Below are 24,212 nucleotides of genomic sequence, written 5' to 3' on the forward strand. Positions count from 1 at the left end.
GTCATTAACTTTAAGGACCCATGTTTCCGTAGGTGAGAGCCGGTCTTATTATAGTTCTGTACATCTAGAGTTTTTGTTCCTTTGATATCAATGACGACTCTATAAGTTTGATATGGCCAAATTATGCTCTGTTAGCTGCCTGAATACGGTATTGTATAGATAAGGACATATCTTTATTTATGCTAACCTACTCAAACTAAAAGGGACAATTTTAATAGGAAATTTTCATTACTACTCAAATTGAAAAGGGCCATTTATTTATTTATTATTATTTATTAAAAAGCTCACATCTTATTCTCAACTCCATCTCAAACATGGACGGAGCGGCATAGAATACATTGCTCTAATATTTAGGCTAAGCGTTGCCATTGATATGAAATAATGCCAAATTTTTATAACAAATTAATTTTCATTTATGAATATTACAGTTCACGTAATTATTAATTAAATTCATTGAATTCGCATTCATATGCAGCCCTTTTAAAAATGCACTATCGCAATATTTTGACCAGGTTTTGCTACTTCATTTCATTTATCTTAATTTTTTATAATTTTCAAATATTATAAAAATATAGTTAGTTCTCCTTCAAATATCATATAAATCAAAGTTTCGTATCTCGTGAAAGATTATAAAAATTCCATAAATTTTCATAAACATTTGTAGCTTCTTAAACAGAATTTGTAGGAATTTTCTGGGAAGAAAATTCAAGTTTGAAATGGTTCAAAATCATCGATTTATAATAAATATTTTTCTTTTGCACTGGCGTTGTTGCGCGTTTTCTCCATATAACGAATCACCATCATAAATTCCTAGAGTTCCAGTGTGGAATATAGAACCACAACGAATTTCTTCCATTCTGATCTGTTTTGCGCCAACCCCTTAACTTCATTCCAGCTAAGCTGCAATGCACGGGTTTCTGTCTTCAGCAGTGGTCTCCAGGTATTCGCTGGTCTTCCACGTCTGCAGCTTCCTTGGGGGTTCCAATCAATGGCAGCCCTTGTTAAAAGACCATTTTCCTCTGCACAGAACACGGCCAACTAGCCCCATTTTCTCTCTCGGATCTCTAATAGTATTGGCTTCTGCTGGGTTTGGTCAGAATATTTTGAGAATTTTTGGAAGGCATCAGTTTACAAAAACTTGTAATGAGCTTTGTCAGCTGACGTCACATTCCAGGTTTCATAACCATAAAGTAAAGTCGACTTTACATTCGAGATTCGCCGTTTTGTTCGCCGTGAAATTTGTGATGCGTTCCAGATTGCTTGCAGAGAGCCAAGTGCCGCCACAGCTTTTTTGACGTGATAACGTCTTATAATTCGATTTAGCCGGCTGCACGCACGAAAAAATGTGTCATTACCTTGCTCATTTGTCGTTACTTTGCCGCATTTGTCGTTACCTTGCTCATTGCCGTTACCTTGAATGAACTGCAAGCGAAAGCGCGGAACGAACAAAGCAAACAAAGCAAACGAACGGCAACGTTCGACATCTTGCTCTCTCCTACTTAAGGGGGAAGTCTACTGTGAATTTTTCAAAAAATCGATTTTTTTTTTTTTTGCTTAAAAAATACTTTGAACCCTCTTAAATAAGGTACAATATGTGTTACAGCTGGCTAAATTTTTCTTCGTTGAAATTTCGACCTTTTCCCGAAGCGCTCCAAAGCGCGTACCTGCTATACTGAAACTTTAAACGCATTTTTCTCGAAACTAAGTTTTTGTATACGGTGTACACGATATCTCGAGTTCTGATAAATGAATCAGCTTAAAAATTTAATTATATATTCTCTGTAATAGTGTCTCTCGTCTGACATAGGATTTTTTTGATATCGTTATTTGTTAAATTGTTATAAACAATAGTAACATCAATTTTAGGCAAAAAAAAAGAATACAATTTCAAGAATTTTTTTTTCAACGCCAAAATTTTTTATCGACATAATCCTTCGTCAGACGAGAGTCAATACTATGTATATGATAACAATATTTTGTTTTTTTGTTTTAGATCACCGAAACGTAAGATTTCATGTACACCGTTTAGGCACCTAAGAAAAGCGGACCTGCGCTTGCAGAAGTGCCACAGCGGCCATTTTGAATATTTTGACTTAAAATTTTGTTTTCAAAAACTTAAATATATAATAAAGATAAGAGTTTAAATAGATTTTATGTACGAGCAATATTTTCTTAGAAATAAAATCCGGAAAATAAGCCTGTTTTTTCCCTTGTCACAGTAGACTTCCCCCTTAAGTGAGCGTATATATGTATGTATATGCGCATATGTACATATATAAATTCACGTATTTGTACTTGCATATGCCTTCTTATTGATTATTATTAATTTGATTTACTTGAAGAATTTAAAATAAAATCAAGTTTGTTAATAATACCTGTTGTTTTAATATTATTATTATTAATTTTTTTATTATATATGAAGGAAAAAATGTATGGTAATATTATATTTACCACATACCTTATAAGATACTAAGATACTATACTAATATATGTATATAAAAATGCATATACATATACAATTTAAAAGATGCATACAAGTCATATGGACATATCAAATATACGAATCTATTCCGTACGCAAGCAAATGTAAGCTAATGTGCTTGAACTGCAAACGAGAGCGCGGAACGAACGACAAAGAGCACAATCGGCCCCCGCGTTCGGCAACGTTCGACATCTGGCTCTGTCCTACTTGAGTGAGTATATATATATGTGTGTATATGTATGTATATGCGCATATGTAGGTATATAAATTCACATACTTGTATTTGCATATGCCTTCTTCCTGTGTGCATGGTAATGAACCATTTCTCTGTTGAGAATAGGACGATGATAGAAAAAGTAGGAAATGAAAAGGATTGTTTCGAGTGTAAAGTGTCTTGAAAAAGGCAAATCGATGATGGTGGCTCTTAGTGTTGTTGACTTATTAACGTCTGATGCATAATCGAAATTGAAGATATCTTTCATGAATTTGATAAATGTTTCGTCATTTTTCACGTTTGTGTAAATGTAACTTGACCTATTCCATTGCAATTCTATTTACCTCCTCCTCTATATCCATATAAAATATCTATCAAACAAATAAAATTAAAATTTTGTTTTGAAAATTGCAACCATTCCATCAATATTTTCTTATGGCGTTGTCGCGTTAAACTATCGTCAGTAAACCGACTTTACAGACAACCTCTTTTTATATGGCTTTTGGTATCATCGCTCGAACTTCCAGAGGCCATGAAACGATTGCTGGACATACTTTTTCTATTGAAGAAAAAAAACTAACACCGTCAGGAAAAAAAAATATAAAGCATCAAGGGGATATTTCAGCAACTTCCAACTATAAGATTGCAATTTTTCTAGAATTTTTAGTTAAAAACCTCCGAATTGTGATGGTTTATTTTTCAAATTATTATATAAAATTTGAAGACCGGATCTATATGGATTTTCTTAAACAATGAGCTATAATTTTACAAAATAAAAACTGAACGATCAAAAACCAAAGAGTAGGAAAACTGGCTATACTTTATTTAACCATTTTAATTTATTAAAGCACAGTAAATAACTTTTCTACTAAATAAAAATAAAAAAAAAGATTTTGAGTAATACAAATCTTTAGTTGGATCTTTACATAAACGTCTCATAGCGCCCAAATAACAGTCGTTATTAAATGTTTAAATTACTGGCAAAATTTTGGCTTTCTTTTTTGACTGAAAACGACGTGGTTCCTTTGGTATTCATTCATTCGGAGCTCTTTACTCACTCGTCTAATGTCTAGATTACGAGCCGTACGCATAACCTCACATCCCGTCTCCAGTAATGATTGGTTTGACGAATATCAGGACGGATTCAGCCTTGGAAATCATATCTTTGGCGATATCAACGCAGTCCCTTTTTTGCATGAAACTTAGATTCTTTGGGACCAACTTTACAGCATCCCGGCGCGAACCCAAATCATTAACTATAATATCCTGAATGGATCCAGAAGCAATGCTCAAGTCCTCTGCCAGCTCTCTTATGGTTAATTTGCGCTTATTGGTAACTTTTCTTGCATTTTATGGATGTTTTCTTCATGTCTCGATGTCGACGGCCGGCCATTACGTTCATTATCGTCGATGGACTCAGAATCGCTTCTCAAGCGTTCGTGCGAGTTCTAAATGGTAATTTTCTTTAGTGGAAATATCATTACCGAAAAAGTTTCCCAACATTTCTAAGGCTTTTGCTAAATTTCGTACAAACTCGTAGTTGCAAATTCAAATCCATTTAAAAAAAACCGTATAAAATCGAAAACACATGCGAAGGTAAATTTACTCAAGACGGCATATCTTTTACAAATGTCAAGCCATGACGATAAAATTTTGGTAGAAATGTTAATCACAGATGTGACAACCTATCGAAAAAAACATGACTAAAATCGATTGACTTACGGCGTCACCTGAATGTTGGTCCGGTAACTTTTTGGTTTAGGTGATATTTTTTCAATTTATTTTCAACTCGTACGAAAGTTGACAACAAACATTTCAGAAAATGTTAAGAAAATATTTAGTTTCAAATAGAAATTAATGCTGTATTAAATTTTCGAAGGTTTGGCCATTTCTTTTCATCGATGTGTTCATTGGGTAATCATATTTGCCCACATACAAATATCCATCTCTGGATATGCAAAAGCCTTGCCAGTTATTGTATTTTATTTACAGATAAAGCCATTTACATAAATAAATGCAGTTTGTCTTGTTTGCACTCCACCAGCTAATTGGTACTGGTGCGCTTGGACTACATCATCAAAAAGCAATTTCGCTTAACTATAACGCTTGGCATGCATTTGAGTCTACAGGCAACTATATGTATATAGTACATAGCTTCTGCCACAAAAGTATCCAAAAACTCAGGTTCAAACTTCAAATTTAATAAAATCTGCAATGATATTACTATGTTTGAATTACTTTACTACCAGCTTGCTTTGCAGCTGCAGTCAATGCTAGCAACTGGGGTTGGTAATATGGCGATGTTCTTCGAAAGCTCAAATGTTAGCCTCTGCACCAGCATTTTATACTAACATATCATTTTGCATACTAGTAACCCTTTGCCCCAGTTCTAAACCAGTTATTGAACTAGTTCGTAATAGTCACTATTATTATTAGGCTACTGCGCACTGCAACGAAAAGAGATCTTTTGTGCAAAACTTGTTGTGGCATACCCTATATTTTTAGGATTTTTTTTAATTTTAGCACATTCTGGAGTTCATTATTCTATAATTTATATGGATGCACCACCAGGGTGGTGTAGTCTTTTTCTCCCGAGTGAAAGACATTCGCAAAGAATTTGTTGTGAATTTTCAGTGTCCATTTCACAGAATCAACAGATGATGGTCTCAAAATAAATAATTTTCTTTAAGTTAAAGACCAATTTTGTTAAGTGTTTCATTTGCGGAATAACATCAAGACGCATGCCACAAATAGGAGGCGGAGCTTGGTCAAACACTAAACAGACGTGTACGCGCCAATTACTATTTTCTTTTTTAATCTCAGGCTAAGGTGACCTGTAAAGTAACAAGCTAGAAGTCATAAGTCTTTTCCGCTGAGATAAAGTAGCTTATCCGAAATTCCTCTGTCCGGCGTTAAGACATAAAAAGTTCTAGTCCAATATGGTGCGAAAGCCACCAGGTCTGGACTAGTTAAAAAGTAAATAGAAATTAAAAGTAAACTAGTCTAGTTCTAGGCTAGCTAAAGAGTAAATAGGGTTTGATATAGAAAAATAATTTGCTATGAAATAAATCATTACAAGGTTTTGTTTTTATCTTTATAATTTTTCTAATTTAATTTTAACTGAAGTGATTATACTTTTAAACACTTCATGAAATTTTGGATCAAATATGGATTGGATGGCGTAAAATTAATCACAATATCGCAAGATGCATACTTTTAGCAATGAACTAGACAGCTACAGCCATCAAACAGTCAAGCAATGGAGTGTGTAAAGGTCAAAACAGAGATTTCTCCCGCTTATGTATTTCTTTATTTATTTATTTACATATATAAATAGTACATAGTAAAACTAAGGTATTTTAATATCACTTCAACAATATTGTAAACAACTGGAATATTTTTAACATACAAGTTTCTTAATCTAAATTTTACACCAGTTCATTTACAAATTAATCCAATATATTTAACTTAACTATAATAATAAGAAGAAAAGAAGCAGTAGGAAAAGAAAAGAAGGATTTAGAAAAGAAAAAACAAAAGTAGTAATTAGAGAATGTAGAGAGAAATTTAATGCCCGAATTTAATGCAATCACACACTTTTAAAGTAATTATGGACTTGTGCCCTGAAGTTAAATCTGTTAAGTCCAGCCTTCACAGTGTCGGGTAATGAGTTCCACACTTTAACAGCGTTAATGGAAAATTAAAATAATTTTTTTGTTTTTATTTAGTGAAAAAGTTATTCAAAAACAAAATTGGATGATTAATTTTGCACCACTTGGTATTTCGCCTTTTTCTATATTTTTTATATTATGTTTTATATATACAATATAACTTTAGTTATGTTGGCTCCCAAGCGTTGATGGCATCAATCGAAGCTGATTTATTCACAAAGCATTTAGATTTTACGTACCCCCAAAAATAAAAGTCGAAAGGTGTGATATCACACGATCCAACGATCTTGGTGGCCAATCCACTGGTCCGATACGAGAGATAAATTGCTGATTGAAACGACGGTGCAGTAAATCCGTTGTTTCACGAGCTGTATGGGAAGTAGCGCCGTCTTGTTGGAACCAAATGTTGTGGAGATCCCGCGCTTCAAAATTCGTTTATCATGATGCAATAGCGTTCGCCATTCACTGTTACAGCCTAGTCTTTGAAGAAACATGGGCTGATGGTTCCTCCAGTATGAATTACTGTATGCGAAAAAAATAAAAGTTATTATCACGCCGGCAGATGATGTTGATGCGATCAGCAATATCTAAAAATAAATTTTTAGACCTTTTCTTTTCTACATTTTTTGAGCATTTACAACAACATTCTGCCACAATTTTTTCTCGGAGTCTTCTATTTTTTAGCATTCTACAAAAATTTATAGTAAATAAAAAAGCAAAAATGTTTCCCAAAATCTCTTATCGTTGATTATAAAATATAACATCTAATAATCCCCATTTCATTTGCGGTTATTTAAAAACCCATTAGACAATAACGGGTTATTGCTATGTTAGATTTTCAGAATTCCCTACGCACATATTTGCTCTTATCAACCTTAATATTCAACTAAGGCTCATTGCGCGCAACCTCCAACGTTTGACAAATTCTTATTTAATAGAAGAATTTTTATTTTGCATACAGCTCTAATTAATTATTTTGCAACGAGTACAATTGTGGTCACTCTCGAACTAGTATTAGCATGACTACTTCCCTCACAAACCATTACATTAACTAGAACTTTTGCAGAACTTTTGTTGGGTGTTTTCCACCATATAGCAAAATATCGAGCATTCGATATATGGAGAAAACAAGACCTTCAGCAAAATAATTCTCAAAAATAACGCGATTTTTGAGTGACTTTAGATTTGCACTCATTTTGTAAAACTTCAATGGGCTATAAAACTGCATACGCAAAATTTTTCTTAAAATTCTAATTAAAAAGTTGGGAGTTTTTACGCAATTTTCTTGATATTTTTCTTTAAATTGGCGCAAAGCCTGAATATGGTTTTTATACAAGATTGAACTATATTTTCATAAAAAAATTATTAAAACTAAAAATGAGACAATTATGTTGTCAAAACATGTCATGTCTGGGAAATGACGACCCCTTTTGATAAACAGTCCATCCTACATTCATTTGTATATCTCATCTTGTACACGACTTTTTACCCAAAAACCTTATTATTATTTTACAAGCTGTGTTTTCACCTTACAGACCTCCGTGAGGGTTTTTTCTGTTTCCATTGCTAGTACATGTAGAAGAACAGCTGAAGGTGATTCCAAATTCTGTTTGCCAAAAATTTTGTGAATATTGAAGAAAGTGTTACAATATGGTAATTGGTTGTATTGAAACTTACTGGGAAGAATTGAACCGTTTGCATTTTATTGATACATTTTTTAGCTACTTTTTGAACTGACTATACAATAAATATGTACGTTTTTACAATACTTATGTAAATATCATTACGTGTGACGGCCTTAACAGTGCAGCTTGCACAGGAAAGCAGTCACCAACGAACCATGGATTGCACTGATAAACAAATAAATAATAAACAAATTTATTTATAATTTTATGATTTCGCGTTGAACTCTGGCTGTATACACGAAAGAAAATCATTACAATCAATGGACTTACAAAGGGTGTTGCCATAGATAAATTTCGAACAACATGGGACGTGAAGCTGTGGGTATTTCAAAAATCAGCGTTAAATCAAAAATGATCAGTGAGTGACATGCTCAATGTTGAATGTTTGGTTGTGAAGCTCTTTTCTGGCTCATAAGCTTTGTAAATAAAGAGAATTTCTTTTCTTTTTGTTGCAGTTTAAATTCTGGCAATAAGTATTTCACTACTGACGTCAATGTTTATTTTGTAAATAATAATTGGTTAAAGCAGTGTAGTTTAGATGACCGAATCTTTGACAAAAAAATTATTCTACATATTTGTCGTGAAATTTGATACCTTTGGAGTACTTTTGGTGCGGGAGCATGTCAAGTTATTGGTCTAGGAAACGATTCATTAAATAATGAAATTGGTCACTTTCACTTGCAAAAATTAGAATGTATTAACTCTCAACTGGTAATCTTCATCGCTTGCCACATTGGACTCTTTTTCTTTTGTTGTTAATGTTTAGTATTATTCTATTATTTTTAATCAAGACTAAAAGTAGTGTAGCAAGCCCATATGCTACCTTTAAAATTTTTAGACTCCCTTATTACCTTTTAAGAGTTAAAGCCGAACATTCTTCTTCTTCTTAATTGGCGCTATAACCGCTTACGCGATTTTGGCCGAGTTTAACAAAGCGCGCCAGTCGTTTCTTTCTCGTGCTAACCGGCGCCAATTGGACACACCAAGTGAAGCCAAGTCCTTCTCCACCTGATCTTTCCAACGCAGAGGAGGCCTTCCTCTTCCTCTGCTACCACCAGCTGGTACCGCATCGAACACTTTCAGAGCCGGAGAGTTTGTATCCATTCGGACGACATGACCCAGCCAACGAAGCCGCTGGATCTTTATTCGCTGCGCTATGTCTATGTCGTCGTAAAGCTCATACAGCTCATCGTTCCATCGTCTACGATATTCGCCATTGCCAACGTGCAAAGGTCCAAAAATCTTACGCAGAATCTTTCTCTCGAACACTCCAAGTGTCGCTTCATCGGATGTTGTCATCGTCCAAGCTTCTGCGCCATACGTTAGGACGGGCATGATGAGAGTCTTGTAGAGTGTTAGTTTTGTTCGACGAGAGTGGACTTTACTACTCAATTGCCTACTTAGTCCAAAGTAGCACTTGTTGGCAAGAGAGATTTTACGTTGGATTTCAAGGCTGACATTGTTATCGGTGTTAATGCTGGTTCCTAAATAGACGAAGTCTTTTACAACCTCAAAATTATAACTGTCAACAGTGACGTGGGTGCCGATACGCGAGTGCGCCGACTGTTTGTTTGAAGACAGGAGGTACTTCGTTTTATCCTCATTCACCACCAAACCCATTCGCTTTGCCTCTTTATCCAGTTTGGAGAAGGCAGAACTAACAGCGCGGTTGTTAAGGCCGATGATGTCAATATCATCGGCATACGCCAGCAATTGTACGCTCTTATAAAAAATTGTGCCTGAGCGATTAAGTTCTCTAAGCCGAACATTAAAAGTCAAAAATTGAATATTCAGCACCAACGGTGATGCAGATTGACCATAAATGTATTTGTGTTGTAATACATTTAGTTATTTGCTTCCATCTTCTTTCGGCTAAAGCATGATGTTTTTAATGTGTTCAGTGGGGTGGAGACTGCCACCGCCTCTGCTAAGTCCAGAGTCGAACCTTTTCTTGCTAGCTCATCAGCTATCTCATTACCTCGTATGTTCCTATGACCGGGAACCCATATCAGAGTGATTTCAAGCCAAGGACTAAGCAATTCCAGCTCTTAGTAGTAGTGAAACTTTACCAAGGCTTTTGGGGCGAGGGAATGATGAGCGATTATTCTTGGATGCTTATGAAAGGGACAAGACCTGTAACTAAAAAAGAAAGGGCAAAATCAATAAACGATTTCAGGTTTAAAAGCTTGCATATTTTTTACACCAGCCGGAATAATTTTAGCATTTTTGGAATTGTGAAGCTGAAGGCACAAAATTAATCACCCTATCGGAATTATTTATTTAATTTATAATTTTTGCAAATGGCAGTGGACGTCCATCTTGACACTTGTAATAGCTGCAATAGTATACAAACAGGCAAGCAACGCAGCGGCTAAAGGTCGAAATAAAAATCTGCGTCAGTGAAAATATTTTTTTTTATTTGGTAAAAAGAAAGAAAAATTAGTATAAAAATTATTCAAAAACGAAATTGGATGGTAAATGTTGCGCCACCTATATGTCGTGAATATACAGTAGATTTTATTAATAAATAAAAATAAAGTTTGAAATAAATTTTTACTGTTTTTCTTGGAATTTTCAAGGGACGAAAGTTAGTTCATCTTTCTACTGTTCTAACTGCATTCTATGTGTACTTGAACAAATTTTGTGAAGATGTTATAAATATGTAGACTTAATTACTACCCAAGAAAAGAATTATGTAGATTTTTGGGCTGCAGACTGCTTTTACATAGGAATTGGATGATGTGGTTGTTGGTTGTAAACTTGTGTGGTTGGCATATTTCAAGAGTAAAGAGGAAAAGGTTATTGGACTAGGTAGCCATGAGGTGAAAGAGCAAAGGGAAGAAGTTTATTGTGTGACAAAAATATTAAGCTGCAAGTAAGGCAAATTCATTTAATTCCAAACAAAAACCAAATGACGATTTTATTTTATTTTTAGCTAGCCCGGCTATTTTCCTTATTTCACTTAAAGCACACAACACAATCGGCTTTAATTAATTTTTTTTCAGTGTCTTCATCAAAATTGCATGATCCATTGGTTGCATGAACTCCCAGTTTTTCATGCTTCTAACAAATATTTATGTATTCGTATCGTATTTTCTGGTATAATAAACATTTTGGTTTATGCTACCTCCATGTGATTCCATGAATTAAATGCTTTTCAATGTATTTTTATTCCCATTCTGCTTGTTTCATGGGTCTTAGTTACTAACATACATCGCTTTGGTTATTCATTGCCCTATCGCTAATACTGTTTTTGTGCACTTCGATATTTTGTAAACATCAGCTCACGAATTGTTTTCGCTTTTGTTTATACCCATACATACGTCTATATGTACCCATGCACACATATATATATTTTTCTTTTTGAATGTTGGCAAAATATTCGTTTTTAGCCTCTAGCAATTTCGCATTTGAGCGTACAATAAAAGTTTTTAGCCATACATAAAAAGTGAAGGATAACAGATTAACCCTCTGTTAGGCAGATGTATTGTAGTCAGTTTTGCTCAAAGTGCATCCAAAGTGCTGTTCCACGAATGGGACCTACAGTTTCAAGCCGACTCCGAACGGCAGATATTTTTTTATGTGGTGCTTTTTCATGGCAAAAATACACTCGGAGATTTGCCATTGCCTGCCGAGGGGCGACCGCTATTAGAAAAATGTTTTTCTTAATTTTGGTGTTTCACAGAGATTCGAACCGACGTTCTCTCTGTGAATTCCGAATGGTAATTACGCACCAACCCATTCGGCTACGGCGGCCTCCTGTAGTCATATAGTCATTTAAATTTAAAGAAACCAAAGGGTAGTATTATAAGAAACAACGAATATTATGTAGTTCAACTGAACCTGCAAGGAAAAATAGGAGGAAAATTTGGCATAAGCGGAAAGCGACTATCCTGGCTAAGATATATAAAGCAAAGGACAGGAATAGCTATTTCATTTTTCTTATTCACTCCGCTCGTGAGCATAGGGACACGACAAAACTCTTACCTCGAAGATGGTTCCAGGCTTTTGTTTGCAACACCGATCTTCTCCAAGCGTTCTTGGGCCGAGCAGGTTCTTCAGTCCAGTTCCATTCTCGTGAAGCTATATGGTGGTTTTCTGAGCGTGCGACCTATCCATCGTCACTTTGTAAATTTGATTTTCCATTGAATGGATTCCTAATTCATTAATCTCCGCAGGGCGTCGTTGCTGATGGTGTTCGGCCAGAATGTTCTAAGTACAGATGATGTGGAGGCATTTATTAATGAAAGATTGTAGCCTCTGGGTGATGCTGCTAGATACCAGCCATGTTTCACTTCCGTTCAGCAGTACTGATTTCAAATATCAGCTGAATATTCGCCGTTTACAGCATCTGGCTCACGACGTCGTCTAGCACGATGGTAAGGAGAAGGGGCGAAAGGGGGCAGATATTGCCATAGTGAAGTACTGCCAGATCGGAGTTCGCATAAAGGGCTTCGATGAGGCAGATTATCTTAACGAGAACTCCCTTCCTACTCAACACTAGACATATTGCGTATCTTTTGATTGTGTCGAATGCCCTTTTACAGTCAACGAGCAGCGTGTACAGCAGGAAGAACCACTGAACGGATTATTCTACTATGCTGAGCCATAAGTGATTCAATGCTAAACTGGAAACTTTTTCTTCTTCTTGATTGGTGCGATAACCGTCGAGTTTAACGCTGTATCTTTATTCGCTGCCCTATGTCTACAGTTCATTGTTCCATCCCCTGCGATATTCGCCGTCGCCAACGTACAAGGATCCAAAAATCTCTCGCATTTCGAGGGACGCCTCATCGCATATTGTCATCGTCCGAGCTTCTGCGCCATATGTTAGGACGGGCATGATAAGAACCTTGTAGAGAGTTAGTTTTGTTCGTCGACAGAGGATTTACTACTCTGTTACCCACTCGGCGAATCCTCCAAAAAGTATTAATACCTTAGTGATTTTCACTAGAAAACGCAATATGAAAGGCCTGTCACTACCCGCATTGAAACGGTTAACACTGCACCTGCCTTCTGAGATTAAATATTGTACTTAGAAGTAATCCTAAATGGTGAGCTTATCTGGATGAAGCACGTCGAGCAGAAGGTCCCTCGAACACTAAAAGCCTTCTGGCGGTGTAAGAGAACCTTTGGCTAGATATGGGGTCTAAGACCGGCGATAGTACACTGGCTGTACATCACCCTGATTAGACCCATTATTACATACGCCTCTGTAGTATGGTGGAAAGCCACAATGGTTAATTCCAGAGTGAAACCCCTAAACAGGCTACAGAGAAGTGTGTGCTTGGGTATCACAGGTGCCATGAGTACGACATCTGGTGAAGCCCTTAATACCATTCTGAACTTGCAACTTGATCTTCGAATTCGAAAGGAAGCGATGAAGGCGGCGTACAGTCTCAAGTTAAACGGGGTCTGGGGAAATAAAGAAAGTACTGGCCACTGTCAGATACACCACCAGCTGTCGGAGCGGTGGACACTGTTCTCGATGCCGGTGGACAATCGGGTGACTGTCGTTAGCTTCGGTAGGAGGTATGATGTATTGTTCCCAGATAGAGATCAATGGTTAAGTCCAGAGAACCTATTAACGGGATATCGGCACACTTTCTACACCGACCGGTCCAAAACCTCTGATGGTAGAGGATCTGGATGGTACTTAGGCGAAGTTACTAACTACTCCTACGCCACAGAACAGATGGTCACGTTACTCCTTAACGAAGTCTATGCCATCTTCAATGTGGCGTACTGGCTAATTGCGAAAAAGTAGCGGGGCAACAGTATTGGAATTTGTAGTGACAGTCAAGCTGCCCTGAAAGCCCTTGCTAACCTACGCTGCTCTTCGAAGTTAGTCTGTGAATGTAAGACAAAACTGAACAGTGTTGCAAATCACAACAAATCTTATTTGGGTGTCTGGACATTGTGGTATTACAGGGAACGAGTTAGCTGAAAAATTGGCTTATGAAGGCTCTACACATATGCCACTAGGCCCTGAACCCTTTCTAGGTGACAATTCCGCATCGATTCAACTATGAATTGCCGACTTCATGAAGTCTACGCATAGCGGACGTTGGTCTAAATTGAACTCGTGCAGAGTAACTAAGTGCTTTATGAAAGAACCAAACAGGGAAATAGCGACCTTTCTCCTAAACCTCAGCAGAAAGGACCTGAGAGTGTAATCACAGGGCACAACGTCTGTGGTCAGTTTATGGCTGTCACGGGGTCGTCGACAGCCCGATATGCCTATCCTCTTTTGAGGATGACGACACTGCAGAGCATTTTCTCTGTAACAGTCCGGCGTTTTCCAGAATCAGACTTATGATATTGGGTAGCAATATACTGAGTACGGATAAAGTTCATACTCTTCCTCCTGTGGATTTCTTAAGATTCATCAATGAATCCAAGAGATTTGTCGAAGAGTGACCTCAATCTAATTTTTCCGTCTTACCACCTACATATTATCTTTCCTATCCTTATTCTTCCTACTGAATGATTTCCGGGTGTAATAAAATGTTATTCAATAGGTGCGCTTCAACTTTTCTCCGATAGGGAGGGCGAACGACGCAATATTTTTTATTTTTCGCTTGTCATTTGTAAACTTCATTAGTATACATTTCATCATGGAACGCTACACACTTGAGCAACGATTGCAAATCGTAAAAACTTTTTATGAAAATAATCGTTATTTTGCTGCTACTTTAAGAGCATTACGGCCATTTTACAGTCCATTTAACAAGCCGTCCCGTTTTGGGGTTATGTGAGGTCATTGGTCTACAGTAACAAGCCGGCGACGATTTGTGAGCTCAGAGCCAATATTGAACGCGAAATTGCTGGAATTTTGGCCGATTTATGCAAAAGAGTGGTCGAAAATTGGGTTCAACGATTGGACTTCGTAAAACGTGCACGCGGTGGTCATGCAAAATAAATCGAATTTCATACTTAAATGTATATGTTCAAACTCGATAATAAAAAAAAAAATTTGTTAAAAAAGTCAAACCGTTTATGTTTTATTCAAAAAAGTTCAAAAGTTGAAGCGCTCTTACTGAAAAACCCTATACAATGGTATCCTGCCTGAGTGCTTGGACTTGTCTAACCTCCCCACAAATCTAATCTAGTCCAAGCTTTAAATTATCATACGATCCGTATAGTAGAAAATTGCTGTTTGATTCCAAAATGAAAGTTGCTTTATTTTCAAAATCAAATCAACTTGTATGCCTCCCTCTCTGTCAGTTAATGCATTCGTCCCACTCGTTTCGCTCTTCAACCGCTTCATTTTGATAATCCCTATCCATCCTTCAATGCTCGCTGGTTGGTGATAAATCAAAAATCTCTTGCACGTAGCCGAAAGATTTAGTGTTTAAATTCCAAGTGGCTCAAAAGTGGTGTTGGTTTTTGTGGTGGCCGTTTTGTGCATTTTCTATAACGAATGTTTGACTTTCTTTTATACCGTAACGTACGTAAGGCCGTGAGAGAAAAAATTGTCAAAAATCAATTCGATTTTTCAGTCTGTTTAAACTAATTCTTAAATACATCAAAATTTAATGGGCTATAAATGCATTCTCGAAATTTTTTCAAAAATACGAATAAAGAAGATAATCTGTACAAATTTTTCAACCTCTTGAAACTTACTCTTGCTAAAAAATTTCTATTTGTTGAACTTTTTTATTTATCTTCGCAAATACAGTTTTAATCAGACCCGTATTATAATGGTTTAACGTAATGTATTACAGTTAACGAAAGCTATCGGAAACTTCTAGAATATTTATTCTGTGGATGTAGGTCAATTCGATATATGTAGTTAATATAAAATCTAAAAAAAAACTGATACCTATGAATACTCACCGCCAGTTGGAGGGTTAAAGTTAGACGACAACTTCAAAAAAAAAACAGTAATGACTAACCAACTACAACAACCATGCAAATGAAAAACAACTGTGTGCCATGAATGTGGCAGCAACAGTACATAACCGCCAAATACTCGCACAAATAAAAAAAAAAAAAATATTTTCAGCAAAAAGAAAACAAGCGAATTGGGCGCACATGACTTGAATTAGTTTGAACAGGACGATTGGTGGACGCAGTCATCAGCAGCAAAAAGCTAAGCTCAGCTTTTTCCCCCTATATGTCATCAAGCACAAGTGCACCGCGCACAAAAATATGGGATATGAACCATATGGAAATGGTCAAGCGAAAATTCGGCCATAAGTGAACGCCGCCAGTGGTGTGAAACAGTGCATGGACAGAGTGTAAAAAAAGAGAAATTACATTTTTTTTCGTTGATAGGCGGAAAGTGGGAGAAGATTGGCTTTTATTCACGAGCACATTGGCAATATGCCACTTATTGCCGTGATTGTTTGATTTTGTTGTCAGTGAGTTGATATAATATTTTGGCATTATTGCCATCAATAACTCGATTTGATATTATTATTTTTTTGCTCATTAGATATTTATTAGAATATAAATTATATAAGATTACATGAGGTGTTGTCACTGATTTAAGCAATAGGAGAATTATCTATGCTTTGAAGAGTTGCAAAATGGCAAGAACTGCAAAATTTCTACACTAAAGTGTTAACTAGACAAGTCTGACCTAGGAGGAATGAGCACAGAAATTGGTATCTCTTCAATCTAGACTCGTCTGCCATTAGTACAGTAGTTGATATCATCACCAGGCATTGCCTAATGGAAGCAAATGGAAAACGAGAAGAAGGCGGGGAATATCGAATACTTCCACTGCCAATGTCCAGCTCGTACCAGAATGCAACATCGCTGTCTAAACTCTTACTTCTTGGATCATCGGAATTCAAAACAAGAAATGACCTCAGACAAGGTGATGAATGGTCTTTCATACCCTTGAAAAAGTAACAAGGGAAGCTGGCGTAACCATAGACGGAACTAAATTCTTTAAGTCGGTACAAATCTAGGCATATGCAAATGATTTAGACATTTCCACGACATCCCTTGATGACCTTACGGAAGCCTAAAAATTGACAGAGCGGTCTGAAGAATGGAACTTCATAGAGGCAAGACGAAGGCAATGGTGTCATCACCACAAGGACTAGTAGTGCAGTCATCGGCCAAAATTGTTCAGGAATTCAAATGACGACTGAAATGAATCAAAGAGCACTTGCCGTGAATCGATGCTATGATACTTTGTGTTACAAATACACGTCGCATTCTTAGAAGACCAGCAAAAGTAAGAACTTGTCGTACTTTTGGCACACCAGTACTTAAATACGCTGGTGAAACTTAGACACTATGTAAGCAAGATCGATGAGCAAAAACTCAACGGTTTTGAGCGTAAAATCCCACAAAAAATATTTGGTGCTATTTACGAAAAGAGCACTTGGAGAATACGATTCAATTACGAGCTTCAAAGATTGTATAACCACGCGGATATAGTCACGGAGACAAAACTTAACAGCCTACGACGGCTGGTCACATTGTAAGCGCAGACGAGGCATACCCACCGTGAAAGATCCAGAAGAAATACAGGCAAAGGAAGACCGAAACTCCGCTGGTTGGATGGCGTAGATCGGGACGCTGAGTTATTTGATATGCATTGTTGGAGAACTTAAGCGAGAAATAAATTGAACTGGACAATAATGTCAAAGAAAGCCAAGAGCCGGACCGAGTTGTTGAGCTAAGAATGATGGTGATGACGAATCTCTGGATGGACTTAAATTATGAAGACAGCGAGTAGTAAATAACTTTGGCAAACATTTGTGTCGGTGCGATAATAATAATTAACTAATAATAATTATTTATATTATAAAAGCTCACAAGAGATTTATAATCTATAAAGCTTTACTTTTTGCCTCTTATTTTAAATGAGCTAATTTTGAATTGACTCCCCATGTCGTACTACCAATTAGGCTATATAAAAACAGAGATTCGCTAGTTAGTATATGCAAATGTAAATGCATATAAAAGTAGTGAAAATTTTCAAATTTATTTAAATACAAAATTCGACCACCTATTTGGCCGAACTCCAACAACTACGCATTTAAAAGTAAATAACAAAATACTTTTACCAATTAATTTACACTAACACATATTTCTAGTCCTATGGCTTTCCTTTCAACAACACCCAGGCTCGCATATGTGCCCATAAAATGCGAATGCTATTACTTATATTTTGTATTATTTCGTTTGCCAAAGAAATCCTTGCCAGTATTGATATAAGATAGTAGCAATTGACACTCTTGGCGCGCAATACAGTTTATGTAAATGCCTACATTAGGTGTGTGAATTTGTTTGCTTATTCATTAATTGTACTGTCCAGCGATATTTTTGGGAAAATGATGAAGCAACCATATAATCCAGAATGGAGTAAACCACCCTTTAGCTTCCCTCTTTTACCGCATTTTTTAGACAAGTCTTAAAACTCCTTTTAAGCACGGCATTTAAGGACTAAAATGTTTTAGAAAATTTCGGTGAAGGTTGCTGGAGACACCTTAGTCTTTAATGTTAGGGGTTTCTTGTAAATGATAGAAATACTCGCCCACCCACAAATATGTGATATGCACAGAATTATGTTTCTACTATAAGATTTAATAGATATTAATTTGGAGTTAATGCCTACAATTTGGCAGGGACAGGATTAGAAATGATATATTATCGGAACAAAGCGTAACTAAAGAAGAGGTGTTAAAAGCAATAATTTCTGCAAAAAATATTATTATATAGGGTTTTTCAGTAAGAGCGCTTCAATTTTTGAACTTTTTTGAATAAAACAGAAACGGTTTGACTTTTTTAACTAATTTTTTTTTTATTATCGAGTTTGGACATATACATTTAAGTATGAAATTCGATTTCTTTTGCATGACCACCGCGTGCACGTTTTACGAAGTCCAATCGTTGTACCCAATTATTGACCACTCTTTTGCATAAATCGGCCGAAATTCCAGCAATTTCGCGTCCAATATTGGTTCTGAGCTCACAAATCGTCGCCGGCTTGTTACTGTAGACCAATGACTTCACATAACCCCAAAACGGGACGGCTTGTTAAATGGACCGTAAAATGGCCGTAATGCTCTTAAAGTAGCAGTAACAGAACGATTATTTTCATAAAAAATTTGCACGATTTGCAATCGTTGCTCAAGTGTGTAGCGTTCCATGATGAAATGTATACTAATGAAGTTTACAAATGACAAGCGAAAAATAAAAAATATTGCGTCGTTCGCCCTCCCTATCGGAAAAAAATTGAAGCACACCTATTGAATATCCCTATATAAACTTTTAGATTAGAAAAAAAAGGAAAATGGTTCAAGCATTTAATAAAATCTAAGATTATGGTTTCTATCAAAAGGAGTGGCTGCAGATGACCCTCGGGCCGTTGTCTAAAAAACCCAGAGCTGACAAATGGGATGATTATCCACACATGAGTTTACTGAGTCATGGATTCAAAACTTTTCTTAAGATTTCCCACAACCGTTTATTTATAAAATGTGAACAATCGATGGGTCAAAAACAATTTGGATTCAAACAGACTATGGAAAAGCTAGTACAAAACTGTAAAGACGTCCCGAAGCAAAGCCTAAGAAAACGCTTCTGACAAGGTACTGCACACAAAACTGTATGATTTTTTAAGACAAATGGAAATTGATGAACAAGAAATAAGGTAAATTTCCAAATTGTATCGGGGCCAAACTGTGAAGGTGATGTGAATGTATGTGACGAGTGATGTTGAAATCAAGAAGGAAGTTCGCCAAATATTGTGTATGGGAATAAATTGCCGCCCGCGTAAAAGAGGTGTCGCTGCTAATAGTACTTTGTATTCGCTCTAGTAACATAGAGGTGATTTGAAGGTGTATATGTGAGGTATCGATCGCAGTAGTTGAAATTCGTTTGAAGCGTAAAGGTCCTTTTTTATCTGACGTCAAAAATGTCTACGTTCATCCCGAAAAAAACAACATTTGCGGGAAGTCAAGCTTCATTATTACCTTTTAAAGAAAAGTGCAACTTGAGCATGTCGTATATTGATCAATATTTACGGTAATCACACTCCATCAAATACAACTTGTAAAGAGTGGTTTCGACGCTTCGAAAGTGGCAATTTCGACGTGAGTGATAAAGATCGCGTACAACTAGTTTTGGATGAAGACGCATGTACAACCTTCGATGATATGTATAAAGAGTTGAATGGTGACAGATCAACCGTCGAACCGGAATCCCGAAACCCAAAACTTCAAATTTCCGATATTGCTGCTTTTTTATATACTCAAGATCATGAAAAATTCAAATAGGGTTTGGAGTTTGCAAGAGCCTGGTTGTTTGCTATTCTACTCCTGTTTATGTCACTGCAACCTTCTCAGCTATGTTTGTTTGCTTGTTACTTAGTGTTCGAGAGCTTCTGGTTGATTGGTTTTACTGGTAATTCATCCAGAATCCAACTAGCACCATCGCACCATTTGTTGCCACATCCTCGTTACCAACGGGTTGTGAGGGCTGCCTATTTTAGCTGCTTATTCTCCGACACACCAAAAGCCAGTTATGACTGCCGTGAGTCTCCAGGCGTCAGGCGTCCCGTCATTCCAGGTTTATCAATGTAAGCTTATAGATGTTGTAAAAAAATATTAGGCTGATTAAACCTTTTACTGAATTTAGCTAACTTTCAAGACGAATTTAAGTGTCCTAACTGATTCTCGCTAACATTGGCATAAGCATCAGCCGCACACAAAAATTCCCTTACACTCTTTCCCTTATTGCACTTTGGCACTCAGAAATTTGCAAATTTTCATTTTCAATGCTGACAAAATTTCTCTCAAACAAACCAAAATTTTGTGGTTTTGGCACTCCTGGAACAAAAAGCAAAAAACAAAAAATGGATAACGCAAATGGCTTGCAGCGTGAAAACCAGCAGTGTATGGTTTGAAAACTTATTGATAAATGAAATTCGATTTTGGAAATCAAATGCAAACATTTTATAGTTAATTAAATATTTTTTAATATTAAAAATTTTACTGATGTTTTATGTATTGATAAAAAAACAGTTACTTACATGCACACATAAAACGTTTCAAATTTGAGAAAACAAATATAAAATTTCACCTGCAAAGCTGGTTATATAAAACTCAGAAGAAGTCGAGACAAAACGCTGAATAACTTTAATATTGCCATAAAAACTAGAAAAAAACGAAATGGTAAAAGTTATTATAATTTGTTTGATGACAAAATCGCGCGGTCAAATCCTTAGATATGCAAAAACTAGTTTCGAGGAATATTTGACTGAATCCCAAAAAGCGCACTCCCACTCCCGCCTCACTCAGTCATCACAATATGTCACGGAACCTGTCATGCTGAATATTTTATCAACAGTGGCACAGTCACGAATAGACAACAATGATTTTCCCTCTGGAAAGCTTTGTTTGCCGCTGCATATCATAAATGAACCGCTCGTGCGTATTTGTGCTCACATACAAATGAATATGCAGAGGAAAGTATTTTGTAGGAAAGAACTTTAACATAGCAAAGTAGGGAAAAGCGCGGACAAAGAGGTATGGGGCCTGATGTAATCTTATTTCGTTTTGAGTGGTCATTAATCATAACAAAGCCTATTGAGAGCATAAAATATTATTCGTATGGAAACTTCGTATAGTTTTATATGTTTGTAAGCAGTAGAAGTGTTCGTATTATAAATCAGTCCCTTACTAACAGCTCTGGCGTACTTATAAGCAAAACATGGGACAAAAGTTGTATATGAACGGCAACTCTTAAACGGTCGTTTCGTAAACTACACGCGGCGATTCGAAGGTCAAATATAGTGGATGTATGTATGCATACAAATAAAAGTATAAGTTGTAATAATTATTACATACTCGTGTATCATCATCATCATTATGCGAATGAGTAACGATTTGCACAAACAAATGGGTCAAGTCTCCCGTTAAGAGCGCGCGCACAAAGCGCCTGAGATCTCAAACACACGAGTGTCCGTAAACTGATAGTATTCGCCACTGAAACTTCAATTGATTGACCAGCTGCTTTGATACTAGTGGTATGGATGGACAGAGTTCCCAGGGGGTTAGGGGGTTAGAATTAGCCCGCGGTAAAGAATGCCAGTGTTCAATAATCGAATAGAATTTTCTTTGCTCAACGCAAAATAAAAATTCAAGCTACAATTGGTCCGACCCATCGCCATTCAAATACAACATATAATAGGCACAATAAAATGCCTCATTCAGAATTTTGATTTATTTCGAATTCCCTAGTTTTTCCCAATCTACTCTGGCCTAGTAAAAGATAAATTACTGCCCTTACGAGGGGACCACTTCGACAAATAATTAAAATTCGAGCGGCAAACAGAAGGAGAGACCAACCCAAACAGGTGAAAAAGCAAGAAAGGAACATAGATTAGAGGTTGATGACCAACAGTGGCTAATTACGTTGGCATTTACTGCTTAAGCTGCTGATGAATTTCACCAGATGTGTGATATTTAAACCCAAAATATCCGCAGACGTAGCAAAAAGTCCAGATACTTAAACTTTGCCCGATTTGAGATGAGATTAAATCTTAGGATGATTTTCCATCATCCTCCAGTCAACTTCTGCATAAAACACTTAAAGCAATCCTAAGTTTTACCTCATGTACACTTAACGGACAATGGCCGGTGAGAATACCCATCAAATTCGAGAGCTGCGGCTTTGTTAGACATAGAAGTTCTCTGCAGAGTCCCCGATCTATATGTGGCCTGTCGGCTCTCGCTACTTTGCATATTTTCACACTAACCTAGTGCTTGCTGAGTTGACGTGAAACCCATCTATCCAAGGGTAGACCACAGGTACTCAAGGGAACCCCAACCCTCTCATTTCGCGATGACACCGTCTCCAGGTCGTCAGCCCAGCAGTTTCCCTCTATGCCACTGTGACCAGGAACCCAAATGAGCGTAATATCGAAGTGCTCGAATGCAATCGAGAGAGACGTCTGGCATTTCCCGACTAATTTCGAACGCACAAGCAACGAGCCCAAGGCCCTAGTTGCCGCTTGTCTGTCGGAGTAAGTATTTACATCCTTTAAAGTAACTACAGAAGTGTGCGGCTACCTCCGCTTTGAAAACACTTCAGCGTTCCGGAAGCTTAAATTTAAGCTTGAAGGATTCCTCGCAGAATACTCCCCCACCAACCCTTGCGGCCAAGCTCGAACCATCCATAAATATGTTTGCCATGCCCTGTCTCTAAATGTTGCAACCCCCTACTCCTCCCTTAAGGGAATATGAATGGAAAAAGTAATGCTCGGACCCAGCGAGTGTGTACAATGATCCAGTACCATGGGGATGAACTCAATGTTTTTATGAATATTAGAGTGCCTGTAGCTTAAGTCTAGCTTATGGTCCGAACACCTCAGCGGTAGTTTTTCCTACGATGTCCACGGGTATCACATTCAGCGTAGCGTTAAATACTAGAGTAGAAGTAGTCCGAAGCGTCGCACTGATTCTAATTAAGGCAGAACTTTGGACCCTCCCAAGCTTCTCAACTGATGTTGTCCTTTCCAGCGAGCCCCACTAGATAAAGACTCCGGTGGGCTGTAACTTTAGGCGAGAGATCAACTCTCTTGCTGATAGCGCCCGTACATCCATATAGCGCGACTGTTGCCTTCCTGATTCTGTCCTCAATAATGGGCTTCCGCGTTAGCCCTCTGTCAAGAATGAGTCCTAGGTATTTCACCCTGTCAGAGAGCATCAACGGAGCGCTCTCTATTGAGAGGAGAAAGATTCGAGGTATTTTACATTTTCTCGTAAATAAGGCAAGCTCGGTCTTCAGAGGATTTATCGAGAGAGCGCAATCTGTGGTTCATTTCACAACTAGATTTCGATGGTTCTGCATCAGTTCCATCGGAGTATCTAAAAACATGCCTCTCATCCATGCCACGTCATCCGCGTAAGCTGTCACCTTGCAGTCGTTCCTCTCCAGCTCCTCTAGCAAGTCGTTAAGAACAACAACCCAGAGTAGTCGCCAGAGAAGACCGCCTTGCGAAGTGGCCTAACTACTCAAAACTTTAAAATAGCTGCTTAAACGATTTTGTTTTTTTAAATATCGAGATATACAAAAGCATTTGATTTTTTCAAGTTATAATAAATCTGGGAATTGAACTCCTCTCATACAATCGACATGAGAGGCGCAGTTCGCCAGACGTATGGATAATTTTTGCCTTGGCGCTGGGC

The sequence above is a fragment of the Anastrepha ludens genome, chromosome 3, assembly GCF_028408465.1.
Source record: "Anastrepha ludens isolate Willacy chromosome 3, idAnaLude1.1, whole genome shotgun sequence".
Lineage (NCBI taxonomy): Eukaryota > Metazoa > Arthropoda > Insecta > Diptera > Tephritidae > Anastrepha > Anastrepha ludens.